Consider the following 21,798-nt stretch of genomic DNA (forward strand, 5'->3'; position numbering starts at 1 on the left):
TGTTTTCACAGTTTTGTACAGTGCTTGCAGAGCATCTGATCTCTTGAATGATATGAAAAATAAAACTCGTATGGTAAGCAGTTTCTTGGGATTGGATCGGCAAAGAAAAGACGTTCAATAAACCTCCAGATGAAAACACTAGCATCAAACATATCAGATATCAGTTTGCATGTCAAAGTGTTGTAACCTGGGGGTAGCGGCTGCCAACACAACATTCAAAAAGGGCAGCCGTACCAAAAAAAAAGAAAGAAAAAAAAAATAGGAGAAGCGAAACCGCAGTTTCGCCCCCCGTCAACGCCCAAGAAAGTTTCACTTTGCTTTGGCAAGTTAGAACTAACAAAAGAAAAACTCGAAGAACTCAAGAAAACATTTTTTGTTAGTTTTTTTTTTAAAGTTTTTTTTGTTTTTTTGTTTTTAATTTTTTTTTTGCGTTTTTTTTTTCTCATCTGCGACTTGACGGTGATTTCGCCAAGTCTACATCGATTCAGAACCAGTTTCTGAAGTACCCAATTCAACGCAATGCCAAACTCGGTTTAAAATCCGCAAAACTGTCGCATGTTGGCACGCGCTAGCTTCCTCACTCGGCGCATGTTCTCTGGGACTGGAGTCGAGGCGCGAATTGGGGCAGATCTTCTTCTCCTGCGTGGCACTTCAATCGCTCGAGGAGCAATAACATCTAAATAGCTTCCTCCCAAGAAGTCCAACGTTGGAGATGTTGGTTGGATATTTCCAACGCAACAATAACTCGGTTCAGAAGAAATGTAGCTTCCTCCTAACGAGTAGTGTAGGGTCGGACTTGTAGGACGAAGGCGGCCAGCACATTCGAATGTTTGGTCACCGAAAAAGAACCTCTCGAAAGAGCTTTCGTCGTCGTCGTCGTCCTCCTCCTCTCCAACGTGCGCCACAACGAACGGTTGTTGTTCATATTCCTCCCTCGCAACCTGTTCCGGAATTCCAGCATTCGATGAAAGCGGTGGAATGCTTTCTTCCATCTGATTTTCAGAGACAGGCAGAAATAGTGAGGATATTTCACTTACTTCGTCGTCGGAGCTGTCCCTTGGGATGGCACGAAGAAAATCCCAAAGCTGACCAGCCTTTCCATTAGACGACATCTCTCTTTGAGCACGAAGGATAATGTCTTCTATATTCATGGATGGTCCCGACACTTCGAATAAGCTGGAGTCGGTGCCCGGTGCCTCCAACAGGCTTGAGCAATCACCCTCGTACTCAGAACTGTTAGGGCTCAAGGAGATGTTGACGGCCTCCTCACGAGCCTCTTCACCAGACGCCTTCTGCTCAGGTGGTACGGCGTCATCCTCCTCCACATTCCTTGTGCGGAATCTCTTCCAGCGCATCAACATAGATGTCACGAATGCTATTGCGCAAATTTTCGCCATCTTCTCTCTCTCTCTTTTCGTTAATACGAATCCACCGATAACGTGGTGGAGAATTAAAAGGGTCGACTCCCGGCCGCAAAACGAATAAACGATGAATCGTGTAAACGTGACACAGCGAGGAGCCGAGGACGCGCGCGCGAAACGCAAGTCCTTATATACCCATCGAGATGAAAAATTTCCCAGAAATTTTTGGAAAATTCCTAGAATCGTATAAAAATTTTGTATAACATTCCCCTGTACGACAGGTTCGAAAAATTTCCTGGAATTCCAGAAAATTTCCGGGATATTTTTCGACCCGACCAAGAATGGTTGCAGCTGACGATTCGACGGTTCAGTAATCGAACCTGTAGACCCGGCTGTTCATATTGTTATTATTATTATTTTTTTCATCAATAAGTAGGGGACGTCCTCGGCTGTAAAAGTATATCACGACGTTGAAGATGCAGCGCCATCTATCGATCATAACTGTGGAATGCTACGGTTCCAATGCAGACAGTCCATGTAATTGAAATTACGTTCTCGCAGATGCGCGAATTCATACAGTTACTTTCAGATACGAAATAAATTTATCTCATCGAGAGTCTCTGAGTGCATTTAAAGTCCACCACCAACTTGGACGGGAAAAGCGATGACTGGCGAGAAGAGCTTCAAATCACAAATGCTTCATTTCAGAACCTTAATGTTTTCACAGTTTTGTACAGTGCTTGCAGAGCATCTGATCTCTTGAATGATATGAAAAATAAAACTCGTATGGTAAGCAGTTTCTTGGGATTGGATCGGCAAAGAAAAGACGTTCAATAAACCTCCAGATGAAAACACTAGCATCAAACATATCAGATATCAGTTTGCATGTCAAAGTGTTGTAACCTGGGGGTAGCGGCTGCCAACACAACATTCAAAAAGGGCAGCCGTACCAAAAAAAAAGAAAGAAAAAAAAAATAGGAGAAGCGAAACCGCAGTTTCGCCCCCCGTCAACGCCCAAGAAAGTTTCACTTTGCTTTGGCAAGTTAGAACTAACAAAAGAAAAACTCGAAGAACTCAAGAAAACATTTTTTGTTAGTTTTTTTTTTAAAGTTTTTTTTGTTTTTTTGTTTTTAATTTTTTTTTTGCGTTTTTTTTTTCTCATCTGCGACTTGACGGTGATTTCGCCAAGTCTACATCGATTCAGAACCAGTTTCTGAAGTACCCAATTCAACGCAATGCCAAACTCGGTTTAAAATCCGCAAAACTGTCGCATGTTGGCACGCGCTAGCTTCCTCACTCGGCGCATGTTCTCTGGGACTGGAGTCGAGGCGCGAATTGGGGCAGATCTTCTTCTCCTGCGTGGCACTTCAATCGCTCGAGGAGCAATAACATCTAAATAGCTTCCTCCCAAGAAGTCCAACGTTGGAGATGTTGGTTGGATATTTCCAACGCAACAATAACTCGGTTCAGAAGAAATGTAGCTTCCTCCTAACGAGTAGTGTAGGGTCGGACTTGTAGGACGAAGGCGGCCAGCACATTCGAATGTTTGGTCACCGAAAAAGAACCTCTCGAAAGAGCTTTCGTCGTCGTCGTCGTCCTCCTCCTCCTCCTCTCCAACGTGCGCCACAACGAACGGTTGTTGTTCATATTCCTCCCTCGCAACCTGTTCCGGAATTCCAGCATTCGATGAAAGCGGTGGAATGCTTTCTTCCATCTGATTTTCAGAGACAGGCAGAAATAGTGAGGATATTTCACTTACTTCGTCGTCGGAGCTGTCCCTTGGGATGGCACGAAGAAAATCCCAAAGCTGACCAGCCTTTCCATTAGACGACATCTCTCTTTGAGCACGAAGGATAATGTCTTCTATATTCATGGATGGTCCCGACACTTCGAATAAGCTGGAGTCGGTGCCCGGTGCCTCCAACAGGCTTGAGCAATCACCCTCGTACTCAGAACTGTTAGGGCTCAAGGAGATGTTGACGGCCTCCTCACGAGCCTCTTCACCAGACGCCTTCTGCTCAGGTGGTACGGCGTCATCCTCCTCCACATTCCTTGTGCGGAATCTCTTCCAGCGCATCAACATAGATGTCACGAATGCTATTGCGCAAATTTTCGCCATCTTCTCTCTCTCTCTTTTCGTTAATACGAATCCACCGATAACGTGGTGGAGAATTAAAAGGGTCGACTCCCGGCCGCAAAACGAATAAACGATGAATCGTGTAAACGTGACACAGCGAGGAGCCGAGGACGCGCGCGCGAAACGCAAGTCCTTATATACCCATCGAGATGAAAAATTTCCCAGAAATTTTTGGAAAATTCCTAGAATCGTATAAAAATTTTGTATAACATTCCCCTGTACGACAGGTTCGAAAAATTTCCTGGAATTCCAGAAAATTTCCGGGATATTTTTCGACCCGACCAAGAATGGTTGCAGCTGACGATTCGACGGTTCAGTAATCGAACCTGTAGACCCGGCTGTTCATATTGTTATTATTATTATTTTTTTCATCAATAAGTAGGGGACGTCCTCGGCTGTAAAAGTATATCACGACGTTGAAGATGCAGCGCCATCTATCGATCATAACTGTGGAATGCTACGGTTCCAATGCAGACAGTGCATGTAATTGAAATTACGTTCTCGCAGATGCGCGAATTCATACAGTTACTTTCAGATACGAAATAAATTTATCTCATCGAGAGTCTCTGAGTGCATTTAAAGTCCACCACCAACTTGGACGGGAAAAGCGATGACTGGCGAGAAGAGCTTCAAATCACAAATGCTTCATTTCAGAACCTTAATGTTTTCACAGTTTTGTACAGTGCTTGCAGAGCATCTGATCTCTTGAATGATATGAAAAATAAAACTCGTATGGTAAGCAGTTTCTTGGGATTGGATCGGCAAAGAAAAGACGTTCAATAAACCTCCAGATGAAAACACTAGCATCAAACATATCAGATATCAGTTTGCATGTCAAAGTGTTGTAACCTGGGGGTAGCGGCTGCCAACACAACATTCAAAAAGGGCAGCCGTACCAAAAAAAAAGAAAGAAAAAAAAATAGGAGAAGCGAAACCGCAGTTTCGCCCCCCGTCAACGCCCAAGAAAGTTTCACTTTGCTTTGGCAAGTTAGAACTAACAAAAGAAAAACTCGAAGAACTCAAGAAAACATTTTTTGTTAGTTTTTTTTTTAAGTTTTTTTTGTTTTTTTGTTTTTAATTTTTTTTTTTTTTTTTTTGCGTTTTTTTTTCTCATCTGCGACTTGACGGTGATTTCGCCAAGTCTACATCGATTCAGAACCAGTTTCTGAAGTACCCAATTCAACGCAATGCCAAACTCGGTTTAAAATCCGCAAAACTGTCGCATGTTGGCACGCGCTAGCTTCCTCACTCGGCGCATGTTCTCTGGGACTGGAGTCGAGGCGCGAATTGGGGCAGATCTTCTTCTCCTGCGTGGCACTTCAATCGCTCGAGGAGCAATAACATCTAAATAGCTTCCTCCCAAGAAGTCCAACGTTGGAGATGTTGGTTGGATATTTCCAACGCAACAATAACTCGGTTCAGAAGAAATGTAGCTTCCTCCTAACGAGTAGTGTAGGGTCGGACTTGTAGGACGAAGGCGGCCAGCACATTCGAATGTTTGGTCACCGAAAAAGAACCTCTCGAAAGAGCTTTCGTCGTCGTCGTCGTCCTCCTCCTCCTCCTCTCCAACGTGCGCCACAACGAACGGTTGTTGTTCATATTCCTCCCTCGCAACCTGTTCCGGAATTCCAGCATTCGATGAAAGCGGTGGAATGCTTTCTTCCATCTGATTTTCAGAGACAGGCAGAAATAGTGAGGATATTTCACTTACTTCGTCGTCGGAGCTGTCCCTTGGGATGGCACGAAGAAAATCCCAAAGCTGACCAGCCTTTCCATTAGACGACATCTCTCTTTGAGCACGAAGGATAATGTCTTCTATATTCATGGATGGTCCCGACACTTCGAATAAGCTGGAGTCGGTGCCCGGTGCCTCAAACAGGCTTGAGCAATCACCCTCGTACTCAGAACTGTTAGGGCTCAAGGAGATGTTGACGGCCTCCTCACGAGCCTCTTCACCAGACGCCTTCTGCTCAGGTGGTACGGCGTCATCCTCCTCCACATTCCTTGTGCGGAATCTCTTCCAGCGCATCAACATAGATGTCACGAATGCTATTGCGCAAATTTTCGCCATCTTCTCTCTCTCTCTTTTCGTTAATACGAATCCACCGATAACGTGGTGGAGAATTAAAAGGGTCGACTCCCGGCCGCAAAACGAATAAACGATGAATCGTGTAAACGTGACACAGCGAGGAGCCGAGGACGCGCGCGCGAAACGCAAGTCCTTATATACCCATCGAGATGAAAAATTTCCCAGAAATTTTTGGAAAATTCCTAGAATCGTATAAAAATTTTGTATAACATTCCCCTGTACGACAGGTTCGAAAAATTTCCTGGAATTCCAGAAAATTTCCGGGATATTTTTGGACCCGACCAAGAATGGTTGCAGCTGACGATTCGACGGTTCAGTAATCGAACCTGTAGACCCGGCTGTTCATATTGTTATTATTATTATTTTTTTCATCAATAAGTAGGGGACGTCCTCGGCTGTAAAAGTATATCACGACGTTGAAGATGCAGCGCCATCTATCGATCATAACTGTGGAATGCTACGGTTCCAATGCAGACAGTCCATGTAATTGAAATTACGTTCTCGCAGATGCGCGAATTCATACAGTTACTTTCAGATACGAAACAAATTTATCTCATCGAGAGTCTCTGAGTGCATTTAAAGTCCACCACCAACTTGGACGGGAAAAGCGATGACTGGCGAGAAGAGCTTCAAATCACAAATGCTTCATTTCAGAACCTTAATGTTTTCACAGTTTTGTACAGTGCTTGCAGAGCATCTGATCTCTTGAATGATATGAAAAATAAAACTCGTATGGTAAGCAGTTTCTTGGGATTGGATCGGCAAAGAAAAGACGTTCAATAAACCTCCAGATGAAAACACTAGCATCAAACATATCAGATATCAGTTTGCATGTCAAAGTGTTGTAACCTGGGGGTAGCGGCTGCCAACACAACATTCAAAAAGGGCAGCCGTACCAAAAAAAAAGAAAGAAAAAAAAATAGGAGAAGCGAAACCGCAGTTTCGCCCCCCGTCAACGCCCAAGAAAGTTTCACTTTGCTTTGGCAAGTTAGAACTAACAAAAGAAAAACTCGAAGAACTCAAGAAAACATTTTTTGTTAGTTTTTTTTTTTAAGTTTTTTTTGTTTTTTTGTTTTTAATTTTTTTTTTTTTTTTTTTGCGTTTTTTTTCTCATCTGCGACTTGACGGTGATTTCGCCAAGTCTACATCGATTCAGAACCAGTTTCTGAAGTACCCAATTCAACGCAATGCCAAACTCGGTTTAAAATCCGCAAAACTGTCGCATGTTGGCACGCGCTAGCTTCCTCACTCGGCGCATGTTCTCTGGGACTGGAGTCGAGGCGCGAATTGGGGCAGATCTTCTTCTCCTGCGTGGCACTTCAATCGCTCGAGGAGCAATAACATCTAAATAGCTTCCTCCCAAGAAGTCCAACGTTGGAGATGTTGGTTGGATATTTCCAACGCAACAATAACTCGGTTCAGAAGAAATGTAGCTTCCTCCTAACGAGTAGTGTAGGGTCGGACTTGTAGGACGAAGGCGGCCAGCACATTCGAATGTTTGGTCACCGAAAAAGAACCTCTCGAAAGAGCTTTCGTCGTCGTCGTCGTCCTCCTCCTCCTCCTCTCCAACGTGCGCCACAACGAACGGTTGTTGTTCATATTCCTCCCTCGCAACCTGTTCCGGAATTCCAGCATTCGATGAAAGCGGTGGAATGCTTTCTTCCATCTGATTTTCAGAGACAGGCAGAAATAGTGAGGATATTTCACTTACTTCGTCGTCGGAGCTGTCCCTTGGGATGGCACGAAGAAAATCCCAAAGCTGACCAGCCTTTCCATTAGACGACATCTCTCTTTGAGCACGAAGGATAATGTCTTCTATATTCATGGATGGTCCCGACACTTCGAATAAGCTGGAGTCGGTGCCCGGTGCCTCAAACAGGCTTGAGCAATCACCCTCGTACTCAGAACTGTTAGGGCTCAAGGAGATGTTGACGGCCTCCTCACGAGCCTCTTCACCAGACGCCTTCTGCTCAGGTGGTACGGCGTCATCCTCCTCCACATTCCTTGTGCGGAATCTCTTCCAGCGCATCAACATAGATGTCACGAATGCTATTGCGCAAATTTTCGCCATCTTCTCTCTCTCTCTTTTCGTTAATACGAATCCACCGATAACGTGGTGGAGAATTAAAAGGGTCGACTCCCGGCCGCAAAACGAATAAACGATGAATCGTGTAAACGTGACACAGCGAGGAGCCGAGGACGCGCGCGCGAAACGCAAGTCCTTATATACCCATCGAGATGAAAAATTTCCCAGAAATTTTTGGAAAATTCCTAGAATCGTATAAAAATTTTGTATAACATTCCCCTGTACGACAGGTTCGAAAAATTTCCTGGAATTCCAGAAAATTTCCGGGATATTTTTGGACCCGACCAAGAATGGTTGCAGCTGACGATTCGACGGTTCAGTAATCGAACCTGTAGACCCGGCTGTTCATATTGTTATTATTATTATTTTTTTTCATCAATAAGTAGGGGACGTCCTCGGCTGTAAAAGTATATCACGACGTTGAAGATGCAGCGCCATCTATCGATCATAACTGTGGAATGCTACGGTTCCAATGCAGACAGTCCATGTAATTGAAATTACGTTCTCGCAGATGCGCGAATTCATACAGTTACTTTCAGATACGAAACAAATTTATCTCATCGAGAGTCTCTGAGTGCATTTAAAGTCCACCACCAACTTGGACGGGAAAAGCGATGACTGGCGAGAAGAGCTTCAAATCACAAATGCTTCATTTCAGAACCTTAATGTTTTCACAGTTTTGTACAGTGCTTGCAGAGCATCTGATCTCTTGAATGATATGAAAAATAAAACTCGTATGGTAAGCAGTTTCTTGGGATTGGATCGGCAAAGAAAAGACGTTCAATAAACCTCCAGATGAAAACACTAGCATCAAACATATCAGATATCAGTTTGCATGTCAAAGTGTTGTAACCTGGGGGTAGCGGCTGCCAACACAACATTCAAAAAGGGCAGCCGTACCAAAAAAAAAGAAAGAAAAAAAAATAGGAGAAGCGAAACCGCAGTTTCGCCCCCCGTCAACGCCCAAGAAAGTTTCACTTTGCTTTGGCAAGTTAGAACTAACAAAAGAAAAACTCGAAGAACTCAAGAAAACATTTTTTGTTAGTTTTTTTTTTAAGTTTTTTTTGTTTTTTTGTTTTTAATTTTTTTTTTTGCGTTTTTTTTGCGTTTTTTTTTTCTCATCTGCGACTTGACGGTGATTTCGCCAAGTCTACATCGATTCAGAACCAGTTTCTGAAGTACCCAATTCAACGCAATGCCAAACTCGGTTTAAAATCCGCAAAACTGTCGCATGTTGGCACGCGCTAGCTTCCTCACTCGGCGCATGTTCTCTGGGACTGGAGTCGAGGCGCGAATTGGGGCAGATCTTCTTCTCCTGCGTGGCACTTCAATCGCTCGAGGAGCAATAACATCTAAATAGCTTCCTCCCAAGAAGTCCAACGTTGGAGATGTTGGTTGGATATTTCCAACGCAACAATAACTCGGTTCAGAAGAAATGTAGCTTCCTCCTAACGAGTAGTGTAGGGTCGGACTTGTAGGACGAAGGCGGCCAGCACATTCGAATGTTTGGTCACCGAAAAAGAACCTCTCGAAAGAGCTTTCGTCGTCGTCGTCGTCCTCCTCCTCCTCCTCTCCAACGTGCGCCACAACGAACGGTTGTTGTTCATATTCCTCCCTCGCAACCTGTTCCGGAATTCCAGCATTCGATGAAAGCGGTGGAATGCTTTCTTCCATCTGATTTTCAGAGACAGGCAGAAATAGTGAGGATATTTCACTTACTTCGTCGTCGGAGCTGTCCCTTGGGATGGCACGAAGAAAATCCCAAAGCTGACCAGCCTTTCCATTAGACGACATCTCTCTTTGAGCACGAAGGATAATGTCTTCTATATTCATGGATGGTCCCGACACTTCGAATAAGCTGGAGTCGGTGCCCGGTGCCTCCAACAGGCTTGAGCAATCACCCTCGTACTCAGAACTGTTAGGGCTCAAGGAGATGTTGACGGCCTCCTCACGAGCCTCTTCACCAGACGCCTTCTGCTCAGGTGGTACGGCGTCATCCTCCTCCACATTCCTTGTGCGGAATCTCTTCCAGCGCATCAACATAGATGTCACGAATGCTATTGCGCAAATTTTCGCCATCTTCTCTCTCTCTCTCTTTTCGTTAATACGAATCCACCGATAACGTGGTGGAGAATTAAAAGGGTCGACTCCCGGCCGCAAAACGAATAAACGATGAATCGTGTAAACGTGACACAGCGAGGAGCCGAGGACGCGCGCGCGTAACGCAAGTCCTTATATACCCATCGAGATGAAAAATTTCCCAGAAATTTTTGGAAAATTCCTAGAATCGTATAAAAATTTTGTATAACATTCCCCTGTACGACAGGTTCGAAAAATTTCCTGGAATTCCAGAAAATTTCCGGGATATTTTTGGACCCGACCAAGAATGGTTGCAGCTGACGATTCGACGGTTCAGTAATCGAACCTGTAGACCCGGCTGTTCATATTGTTATTATTATTATTTTTTTTCATCAATAAGTAGGGGACGTCCTCGGCTGTAAAAGTATATCACGACGTTGAAGATGCAGCGCCATCTATCGATCATAACTGTGGAATGCTACGGTTCCAATGCAGACAGTCCATGTAATTGAAATTACGTTCTCGCAGATGCGCGAATTCATACAGTTACTTTCAGATACGAAACAAATTTATCTCATCGAGAGTCTCTGAGTGCATTTAAAGTCCACCACCAACTTGGACGGGAAAAGCGATGACTGGCGAGAAGAGCTTCAAATCACAAATGCTTCATTTCAGAACCTTAATGTTTTCACAGTTTTGTACAGTGCTTGCAGAGCATCTGATCTCTTGAATGATATGAAAAATAAAACTCGTATGGTAAGCAGTTTCTTGGGATTGGATCGGCAAAGAAAAGACGTTCAATAAACCTCCAGATGAAAACACTAGCATCAAACATATCAGATATCAGTTTGCATGTCAAAGTGTTGTAACCTGGGGGTAGCGGCTGCCAACACAACATTCAAAAAGGGCAGCCGTACCAAAAAAAAAGAAAGAAAAAAAAATAGGAGAAGCGAAACCGCAGTTTCGCCCCCCGTCAACGCCCAAGAAAGTTTCACTTTGCTTTGGCAAGTTAGAACTAACAAAAGAAAAACTCGAAGAACTCAAGAAAACATTTTTTGTTAGTTTTTTTTTTAAGTTTTTTTTGTTTTTTTGTTTTTAATTTTTTTTTTTGCGTTTTTTTTGCGTTTTTTTTTTCTCATCTGCGACTTGACGGTGATTTCGCCAAGTCTACATCGATTCAGAACCAGTTTCTGAAGTACCCAATTCAACGCAATGCCAAACTCGGTTTAAAATCCGCAAAACTGTCGCATGTTGGCACGCGCTAGCTTCCTCACTCGGCGCATGTTCTCTGGGACTGGAGTCGAGGCGCGAATTGGGGCAGATCTTCTTCTCCTGCGTGGCACTTCAATCGCTCGAGGAGCAATAACATCTAAATAGCTTCCTCCCAAGAAGTCCAACGTTGGAGATGTTGGTTGGATATTTCCAACGCAACAATAACTCGGTTCAGAAGAAATGTAGCTTCCTCCTAACGAGTAGTGTAGGGTCGGACTTGTAGGACGAAGGCGGCCAGCACATTCGAATGTTTGGTCACCGAAAAAGAACCTCTCGAAAGAGCTTTCGTCGTCGTCGTCGTCCTCCTCCTCCTCCTCTCCAACGTGCGCCACAACGAACGGTTGTTGTTCATATTCCTCCCTCGCAACCTGTTCCGGAATTCCAGCATTCGATGAAAGCGGTGGAATGCTTTCTTCCATCTGATTTTCAGAGACAGGCAGAAATAGTGAGGATATTTCACTTACTTCGTCGTCGGAGCTGTCCCTTGGGATGGCACGAAGAAAATCCCAAAGCTGACCAGCCTTTCCATTAGACGACATCTCTCTTTGAGCACGAAGGATAATGTCTTCTATATTCATGGATGGTCCCGACACTTCGAATAAGCTGGAGTCGGTGCCCGGTGCCTCCAACAGGCTTGAGCAATCACCCTCGTACTCAGAACTGTTAGGGCTCAAGGAGATGTTGACGGCCTCCTCACGAGCCTCTTCACCAGACGCCTTCTGCTCAGGTGGTACGGCGTCATCCTCCTCCACATTCCTTGTGCGGAATCTCTTCCAGCGCATCAACATAGATGTCACGAATGCTATTGCGCAAATTTTCGCCATCTTCTCTCTCTCTCTCTTTTCGTTAATACGAATCCACCGATAACGTGGTGGAGAATTAAAAGGGTCGACTCCCGGCCGCAAAACGAATAAACGATGAATCGTGTAAACGTGACACAGCGAGGAGCCGAGGACGCGCGCGCGAAACGCAAGTCCTTATATACCCATCGAGATGAAAAATTTCCCAGAAATTTTTGGAAAATTCCTAGAATCGTATAAAAATTTTGTATAACATTCCCCTGTACGACAGGTTCGAAAAATTTCCTGGAATTCCAGAAAATTTCCGGGATATTTTTGGACCCGACCAAGAATGGTTGCAGCTGACGATTCGACGGTTCAGTAATCGAACCTGTAGACCCGGCTGTTCATATTGTTATTATTATTATTTTTTTTTTTTCATCAATAAGTAGGGGACGTCCTCGGCTGTAAAAGTATATCACGACGTTGAAGATGCAGCGCCATCTATCGATCATAACTGTGGAATGCTACGGTTCCAATGCAGACAGTCCATGTAATTGAAATTACGTTCTCGCAGATGCGCGAATTCATACAGTTACTTTCAGATACGAAATAAATTTATCTCATCGAGAGTCTCTGAGTGCATTTAAAGTCCACCACCAACTTGGACGGGAAAAGCGATGACTGGCGAGAAGAGCTTCAAATCACAAATGCTTCATTTCAGAACCTTAATGTTTTCACAGTTTTGTACAGTGCTTGCAGAGCATCTGATCTCTTGAATGATATGAAAAATAAAACTCGTATGGTAAGCAGTTTCTTGGGATTGGATCGGCAAAGAAAAGACGTTCAATAAACCTCCAGATGAAAACACTAGCATCAAACATATCAGATATCAGTTTGCATGTCAAAGTGTTGTAACCTGGGGGTAGCGGCTGCCAACACAACATTCAAAAAGGGCAGCCGTACCAAAAAAAAAGAAAGAAAAAAAAATAGGAGAAGCGAAACCGCAGTTTCGCCCCCCGTCAACGCCCAAGAAAGTTTCACTTTGCTTTGGCAAGTTAGAACTAACAAAAGAAAAACTCGAAGAACTCAAGAAAACATTTTTTGTTAGTTTTTTTTTTTAAGTTTTTTTTGTTTTTTTGTTTTTAATTTTTTTTTTTTTTGTTTTTAATTTTTTTTTTTGTTTGTTTTGCGTTTTTTTTTTCTCATCTGCGACTTGACGGTGATTTCGCCAAGTCTACATCGATTCAGAACCAGTTTCTGAAGTACCCAATTCAACGCAATGCCAAACTCGGTTTAAAATCCGCAAAACTGTCGCATGTTGGCACGCGCTAGCTTCCTCACTCGGCGCATGTTCTCTGGGACTGGAGTCGAGGCGCGAATTGGGGCAGATCTTCTTCTCCTGCGTGGCACTTCAATCGCTCGAGGAGCAATAACATCTAAATAGCTTCCTCCCAAGAAGTCCAACGTTGGAGATGTTGGTTGGATATTTCCAACGCAACAATAACTCGGTTCAGAAGAAATGTAGCTTCCTCCTAACGAGTAGTGTAGGGTCGGACTTGTAGGACGAATACGGCCAGCACATTCGAATGTTTGGTCACCGAAAAAGAACCTCTCGAAAGAGCTTTCGTCGTCGTCGTCGTCCTCCTCCTCCTCCTCCTCTCCAACGTGCGCCACAACGAACGGTTGTTGTTCATATTCCTCCCTCGCAACCTGTTCCGGAATTCCAGCATTCGATGAAAGCGGTGGAATGCTTTCTTCCATCTGATTTTCAGAGACAGGCAGAAATAGTGAGGATATTTCACTTACTTCGTCGTCGGAGCTGTCCCTTGGGATGGCACGAAGAAAATCCCAAAGCTGACCAGCCTTTCCATTAGACGACATCTCTCTTTGAGCACGAAGGATAATGTCTTCTATATTCATGGATGGTCCCGACACTTCGAATAAGCTGGAGTCGGTGCCCGGTGCCTCCAACAGGCTTGAGCAATCACCCTCGTACTCAGAACTGTTAGGGCTCAAGGAGATGTTGACGGCCTCCTCACGAGCCTCTTCACCAGACGCCTTCTGCTCAGGTGGTACGGCGTCATCCTCCTCCACATTCCTTGTGCGGAATCTCTTCCAGCGCATCAACATAGATGTCACGAATGCTATTGCGCAAATTTTCGCCATCTTCTCTCTCTCTCTTTTCGTTAATACGAATCCACCGATAACGTGGTGGAGAATTAAAAGGGTCGACTCCCGGCCGCAAAACGAATAAACGATGAATCGTGTAAACGTGACACAGCGAGGAGCCGAGGACGCGCGCGCGAAACGCAAGTCCTTATATACCCATCGAGATGAAAAATTTCCCAGAAATTTTTGGAAAATTCCTAGAATCGTATAAAAATTTTGTATAACATTCCCCTGTACGACAGGTTCGAAAAATTTCCTGGAATTCCAGAAAATTTCCGGGATATTTTTGGACCCGACCAAGAATGGTTGCAGCTGACGATTCGACGGTTCAGTAATCGAAACTGTAGACCCGGCTGTTCATATTGTTATTATTATTATTTTTTTTCATCAATAAGTAGGGGACGTCCTCGGCTGTAAAAGTATATCACGACGTTGAAGATGCAGCGCCATCTATCGATCATAACTGTGGAATGCTACGGTTCCAATGCAGACAGTCCATGTAATTGAAATTACGTTCTCGCAGATGCGCGAATTCATACAGTTACTTTCAGATACGAAACAAATTTATCTCATCGAGAGTCTCTGAGTGCATTTAAAGTCCACCACCAACTTGGACGGGAAAAGCGATGACTGGCGAGAAGAGCTTCAAATCACAAATGCTTCATTTCAGAACCTTAATGTTTTCACAGTTTTGTACAGTGCTTGCAGAGCATCTGATCTCTTGAATGATATGAAAAATAAAACTCGTATGGTAAGCAGTTTCTTGGGATTGGATCGGCAAAGAAAAGACGTTCAATAAACCTCCAGATGAAAACACTAGCATCAAACATATCAGATATCAGTTTGCATGTCAAAGTGTTGTAACCTGGGGGTAGCGGCTGCCAACACAACATTCAAAAAGGGCAGCCGTACCAAAAAAAAAGAAAGAAAAAAAAATAGGAGAAGCGAAACCGCAGTTTCGCCCCCCGTCAACGCCCAAGAAAGTTTCACTTTGCTTTGGAAAGGTAGAACTAACAAAAGAAAAACTCGAAGAACTCAAGAAAACATTTTTTGTTAGTTTTTTTTTTAAAGTTTTTTTTGTTTTTTTGTTTTTAATTTTTGTTTTTTTTTTTTTGCGTTTTTTTTTTCTCATCTGCGACTTGACGGTGATTTCGCCAAGTCTACATCGATTCAGAACCAGTTTCTGAAGTACCCAATTCAACGCAATGCCAAACTCGGTTTAAAATCCGCAAAACTGTCGCATGTTGGCACGCGCTAGCTTCCTCACTCGGCGCATGTTCTCTGGGACTGGAGTCGAGGCGCGAATTGGGGCAGATCTTCTTCTCCTGCGTGGCACTTCAATCGCTCGAGGAGCAATAACATCTAAATAGCTTCCTCCCAAGAAGTCCAACGTTGGAGATGTTGGTTGGATATTTCCAACGCAACAATAACTCGGTTCAGAAGAAATGTAGCTTCCTCCTAACGAGTAGTGTAGGGTCGGACTTGTAGGACGAAGGCGGCCAGCACATTCGAATGTTTGGTCACCGAAAAAGAACCTCTCGAAAGAGCTTTCGTCGTCGTCGTCGTCGTCCTCCTCCTCCTCCTCTCCAACGTGCGCCACAACGAACGGTTGTTGTTCATATTCCTCCCTCGCAACCTGTTCCGGAATTCCAGCATTCGATGAAAGCGGTGGAATGCTTTCTTCCATCTGATTTTCAGAGACAGGCAGAAATAGTGAGGATATTTCACTTACTTCGTCGTCGGAGCTGTCCCTTGGGATGACACGAAGAAAATCCCAAAGCTGACCAGCCTTTCCATTAGACGACATCTCTCTTTGAGCACGAAGGATAATGTCTTCTATATTCATGGATGGTCCCGACACTTCGAATAAGCTGGAGTCGGTGCCCGGTGCCTCCAACAGGCTTGAGCAATCACCCTCGTACTCAGAACTGTTAGGGCTCAAGGAGATGTTGACGGCCTCCTCACGAGCCTCTTCACCAGACGCCTTCTGCTCAGGTGGTACGGCGTCATCCTCCTCCACATTCCTTGTGCGGAATCTCTTCCAGCGCATCAACATAGATGTCACGAATGCTATTGCGCAAATTTTCGCCATCTTCTCTCTCTCTCTTTTCGTTAATACGAATCCACCGATAACGTGGTGGAGAATTAAAAGGGTCGACTCCCGGCCGCAAAACGAATAAACGATGAATCGTGTAAACGTGACACAGCGAGGAGCCGAGGACGCGCGCGCGAAACGCAAGTCCTTATATACCCATCGAGATGAAAAATTTCCCAGAAATTTTTGGAAAACTCCTAGAATCGTATAAAAATTTTGTATAACATTCCCCTGTACGACAGGTTCGAAAAATTTCCTGGAATTCCAGAAAATTTCCGGGATATTTTTGGACCCGACCAAGAATGGTTGCAGCTGACGATTCGACGGTTCAGTAATCGAACCTGTAGACCCGGCTGTTCATATTGTTATTATTATTATTTTTTTTCATCAATAAGTAGGGGACGTCCTCGGCTGTAAAAGTATATCACGACGTTGAAGATGCAGCGCCATCTATCGATCATAACTGTGGAATGCTACGGTTCCAATGCAGACAGTCCATGTAATTGAAATTACGTTCTCGCAGATGCGCGAATTCATACAGTTACTTTCAGATACGAAACAAATTTATCTCATCGAGAGTCTCTGAGTGCATTTAAAGTCCACCACCAACTTGGACGGGAAAAGCGATGACTGGCGAGAAGAGCTTCAAATCACAAATGCTTCATTTCAGAACCTTAATGTTTTCACAGTTTTGTACAGTGCTTGCAGAGCATCTGATCTCTTGAATGATATGAAAAATAAAACTCGTATGGTAAGCAGTTTCTTGGGATTGGATCGGCAAAGAAAAGACGTTCAATAAACCTCCAGATGAAAACACTAGCATCAAACATATCAGATATCAGTTTGCATGTCAAAGTGTTGTAACCTGGGGGTAGCGGCTGCCAACACAACATTCAAAAAGGGCAGCCGTACCAAAAAAAAAGAAAGAAAAAAAAAATAGGAGAAGCGAAACCGCAGTTTCGCCCCCCGTCAACGCCCAAGAAAGTTTCACTTTGCTTTGGCAAGTTAGAACTAACAAAAGAAAAACTCGAAGAACTCAAGAAAACATTTTTTGTTAGTTTTTTTTTTTAAGTTTTTTTTGTTTTTTGTTTTTAATTTTTTTTTTTTTTTTTGCGTTTTTTTTTTCTCATCTGCGACTTGACGGTGATTTCGACAAGTCTACATCGATTCAGAACCAGTTTCTGAAGTACCCAATTCAACGCAATGCCAAACTCGGTTTAAAATCCGCAAAACTGTCGCATGTTGGCACGCGCTAGCTTCCTCACTCGGCGCATGTTCTCTGGGACTGGAGTCGAGGCGCGAATTGGGGCAGATCTTCTTCTCCTGCGTGGCACTTCAATCGCTCGAGGAGCAATAACATCTAAATAGCTTCCTCCCAAGAAGTCCAACGTTGGAGATGTTGGTTGGATATTTCCAACGCAACAATAACTCGGTTCAGAAGAAATGTAGCTTCCTCCTAACGAGTAGTGTAGGGTCGGACTTGTAGGACGAAGGCGGCCAGCACATTCGAATGTTTGGTCACCGAAAAAGAACCTCTCGAAAGAGCTTTCGTCGTCGTCGTCGTCCTCCTCCTCCTCCTCTCCAACGTGCGCCACAACGAACGGTTGTTGTTCATATTCCTCCCTCGCAACCTGTTCCGGAATTCCAGCATTCGATGAAAGCGGTGGAATGCTTTCTTCCATCTGATTTTCAGAGACAGGCAGAAATAGTGAGGATATTTCACTTACTTCGTCGTCGGAGCTGTCCCTTGGGATGGCACGAAGAAAATCCCAAAGCTGACCAGCCTTTCCATTAGACGACATCTCTCTTTGAGCACGAAGGATAATGTCTTCTATATTCATGGATGGTCCCGACACTTCGAATAAGCTGGAGTCGGTGCCCGGTGCCTCCAACAGGCTTGAGCAATCACCCTCGTACTCAGAACTGTTAGGGCTCAAGGAGATGTTGACGGCCTCCTCACGAGCCTCTTCACCAGACGCCTTCTGCTCAGGTGGTACGGCGTCATCCTCCTCCACATTCCTTGTGCGGAATCTCTTCCAGCGCATCAACATAGATGTCACGAATGCTATTGCGCAAATTTTCGCCATCTTCTCTCTCTCTCTTTTCGTTAATACGAATCCACCGATAACGTGGTGGAGAATTAAAAGGGTCGACTCCCGGCCGCAAAACGAATAAACGATGAATCGTGTAAACGTGACACAGCGAGGAGCCGAGGACGCGCGCGCGAAACGCAAGTCCTTATATACCCATCGAGATGAAAAATTTCCCAGAAATTTTTGGAAAATTCCTAGAATCGTATAAAAATTTTGTATAACATTCCCCTGTACGACAGGTTCGAAAAATTTCCTGGAATTCCAGAAAATTTCCGGGATATTTTTGGACCCGACCAAGAATGGTTGCAGCTGACGATTCGACGGTTCAGTAATCGAACCTGTAGACCCGGCTGTTCATATTGTTATTATTATTTTTTTTTTTTCATCAATAAGTAGGGGACGTCCTCGGCTGTAAAAGTATATCACGACGTTGAAGATGCAGCGCCATCTATCGATCATAACTGTGGAATGCTACGGTTCCAATGCAGACAGTCCATGTAATTGAAATTACGTTCTCGCAGATGCGCGAATTCATACAGTTACTTTCAGATACGAAATAAATTTATCTCATCGAGAGTCTCTGAGTGCATTTAAAGTCCACCACCAACTTGGACGGGAAAAGCGATGACTGGCGAGAAGAGCTTCAAATCACAAATGCTTCATTTCAGAACCTTAATGTTTTCACAGTTTTGTACAGTGCTTGCAGAGCATCTGATCTCTTGAATGATATGAAAAATAAAACTCGTATGGTAAGCAGTTTCTTGGGATTGGATCGGCAAAGAAAAGACGTTCAATAAACCTCCAGATGAAAACACTAGCATCAAACATATCAGATATCAGTTTGCATGTCAAAGTGTTGTAACCTGGGGGTAGCGGCTGCCAACACAACATTCAAAAAGGGCAGCCGTACCAAAAAAAAAGAAAGAAAAAAAAAATAGGAGAAGCGAAACCGCAGTTTCGCCCCCCGTCAACGCCCAAGAAAGTTTCACTTTGCTTTGGCAAGTTAGAACTAACAAAAGAAAAACTCGAAGAACTCAAGAAAACATTTTTTGTTAGTTTTTTTTTTTAAGTTTTTTTTGTTTTTTTGTTTTTAATTTTTTTTTTTTTTTTCTCATCTGCGACTTGACGGTGATTTCGCCAAGTCTACATCGATTCAGAACCAGTTTCTGAAGTACCCAATTCAACGCAATGCCAAACTCGGTTTAAAATCCGCAAAACTGTCGCATGTTGGCACGCGCTAGCTTCCTCACTCGGCGCATGTTCTCTGGGACTGGAGTCGAGGCGCGAATTGGGGCAGATCTTCTTCTCCTGCGTGGCACTTCAATCGCTCGAGGAGCAATAACATCTAAATAGCTTCCTCCCAAGAAGTCCAACGTTGGAGATGTTGGTTGGATATTTCCAACGCAACAATAACTCGGTTCAGAAGAAATGTAGCTTCCTCCTAACGAGTAGTGTAGGGTCGGACTTGTAGGACGAAGGCGGCCAGCACATTCGAATGTTTGGTCACCGAAAAAGAACCTCTCGAAAGAGCTTTCGTCGTCGTCGTCGTCCTCCTCCTCCTCCTCTCCAACGTGCGCCACAACGAACGGTTGTTGTTCATATTCCTCCCTCGCAACCTGTTCCGGAATTCCAGCATTCGATGAAAGCGGTGGAATGCTTTCTTCCATCTGATTTTCAGAGACAGGCAGAAATAGTGAGGATATTTCACTTACTTCGTCGTCGGAGCTGTCCCTTGGGATGGCACGAAGAAAATCCCAAAGCTGACCAGCCTTTCCATTAGACGACATCTCTCTTTGAGCACGAAGGATAATGTCTTCTATATTCATGGATGGTCCCGACACTTCGAATAAGCTGGAGTCGGTGCCCGGTGCCTCCAACAGGCTTGAGCAATCACCCTCGTACTCAGAACTGTTAGGGCTCAAGGAGATGTTGACGGCCTCCTCACGAGCCTCTTCACCAGACGCCTTCTGCTCAGGTGGTACGGCGTCATCCTCCTCCACATTCCTTGTGCGGAATCTCTTCCAGCGCATCAACATAGATGTCACGAATGCTATTGCGCAAATTTTCGCCATCTTCTCTCTCTCTCTTTTCGTTAATACGAATCCACCGATAACGTGGTGGAGAATTAAAAGGGTCGACTCCCGGCCGCAAAACGAATAAACGATGAATCGTGTAAACGTGACACAGCGAGGAGCCGAGGACGCGCGCGCGAAACGCAAGTCCTTATATACCCATCGAGATGAAAAATTTCCCAGAAATTTTTGGAAAATTCCTAGAATCGTATAAAAATTTTGTATAACATTCCCCTGTACGACAGGTTCGAAAAATTTCCTGGAATTCCAGAAAATTTCCGGGATATTTTTGGACCCGACCAAGAATGGTTGCAGCTGACGATTCGACGGTTCAGTAATCGAACCTGTAGACCCGGCTGTTCATATTGTTATTATTATTTTTTTTTTTTCATCAATAAGTAGGGGACGTCCTCGGCTGTAAAAGTATATCACGACGTTGAAGATGCAGCGCCATCTATCGATCATAACTGTGGAATGCTACGGTTCCAATGCAGACAGTCCATGTAATTGAAATTACGTTCTCGCAGATGCGCGAATTCATACAGTTACTTTCAGATACGAAATAAATTTATCTCATCGAGAGTCTCTGAGTGCATTTAAAGTCCACCACCAACTTGGACGGGAAAAGCGATGACTGGCGAGAAGAGCTTCAAATCACAAATGCTTCATTTCAGAACCTTAATGTTTTCACAGTTTTGTACAGTGCTTGCAGAGCATCTGATCTCTTGAATGATATGAAAAATAAAACTCGTATGGTAAGCAGTTTCTTGGGATTGGATCGGCAAAGAAAAGACGTTCAATAAACCTCCAGATGAAAACACTAGCATCAAACATATCAGATATCAGTTTGCATGTCAAAGTGTTGTAACCTGGGGGTAGCGGCTGCCAACACAACATTCAAAAAGGGCAGCCGTACCAAAAAAAAAGAAAGAAAAAAAAATAGGAGAAGCGAAACCGCAGTTTCGCCCCCCGTCAACGCCCAAGAAAGTTTCACTTTGCTTTGGCAAGTTAGAACTAACAAAAGAAAAACTCGAAGAACTCAAGAAAACATTTTTTGTTAGTTTTTTTTTTAAGTTTTTTTTGTTTTTAATTTTTTTTTTTTTTTTGCGTTTTTTTTTTCTCATCTGCGACTTGACGGTGATTTCGCCAAGTCTACATCGATTCAGAACCAGTTTCTGAAGTACCCAATTCAACGCAATGCCAAACTCGGTTTAAAATCCGCAAAACTGTCGCATGTTGGCACGCGCTAGCTTCCTCACTCGGCGCATGTTCTCTGGGACTGGAGTCGAGGCGCGAATTGGGGCAGATCTTCTTCTCCTGCGTGGCACTTCAATCGCTCGAGGAGCAATAACATCTAAATAGCTTCCTCCCAAGAAGTCCAACGTTGGAGATGTTGGTTGGATATTTCCAACGCAACAATAACTCGGTTCAGAAGAAATGTAGCTTCCTCCTAACGAGTAGTGTAGGGTCGGACTTGTAGGACGAAGGCGGCCAGCACATTCGAATGTTTGGTCACCGAAAAAGAACCTCTCGAAAGAGCTTTCGTCGTCGTCGTCGTCCTCC

Source organism: Pholcus phalangioides, unplaced genomic scaffold (assembly GCF_987345545.1).
Source record: "Pholcus phalangioides strain wild (caught in Gottingen) unplaced genomic scaffold, Ppha-v1.0 ptg000172l_1, whole genome shotgun sequence".
Taxonomy (NCBI): Eukaryota; Metazoa; Arthropoda; class Arachnida; order Araneae; family Pholcidae; genus Pholcus; species Pholcus phalangioides.